This window comes from Crocuta crocuta, unplaced genomic scaffold (genome assembly GCF_008692635.1).
Source record: "Crocuta crocuta isolate KB4526 unplaced genomic scaffold, BGI_CrCroc_1.0 scaffold96, whole genome shotgun sequence".
NCBI classification, from domain to species: domain Eukaryota; kingdom Metazoa; phylum Chordata; class Mammalia; order Carnivora; family Hyaenidae; genus Crocuta; species Crocuta crocuta.
In genome coordinates, this window is record NW_027531522.1 from 8,821,680 (window position 1) to 8,822,028 (window position 349).

Sequence of the window (349 nt, forward strand, 5' to 3'; positions counted from 1 at the left end):
TCCCTCCTCCCCTCCCTCCTCCCGCCCCTGGATGGCAGCGCTCCAGAAGGCGCCTGGAAACTTTCTAAAAGTTCTGGGGAAATCGCGCTCGTGGCTTTGAAGGGCCTTGGGCTACAGAGCGGTTGTTTTAAGAAATCTGTAACCCGAAGCGGGGTGTTCTTGGGCAATGAGTGGGAGGGAGGGCGGAAACGCGAGCTGCACGGTCGCGGTGCAGGGCGGGGCTGCGCCGCCCAAGCCGCCGCCCCCCGGACGGCCACCGCCCCGGCCACATCCCCAGGGGCGCGGCGGCTTCTCGCGGGGGCCCGGCTCCCCTCTCCCTCCCTCCCGCGGCCCCGCGGCGGGGGCCGCC

General features: G+C 70.8%; 1 protein-coding gene across 1 annotated transcript in view; it reads right to left on the minus strand.

The window, feature by feature from the left end:
• Positions 1–349, minus strand: part of VIM (vimentin) — a 7,659-nt gene that overhangs the window by 6,580 nt on the left and 730 nt on the right. The gene's annotated exons all lie outside the window — the stretch shown is intronic.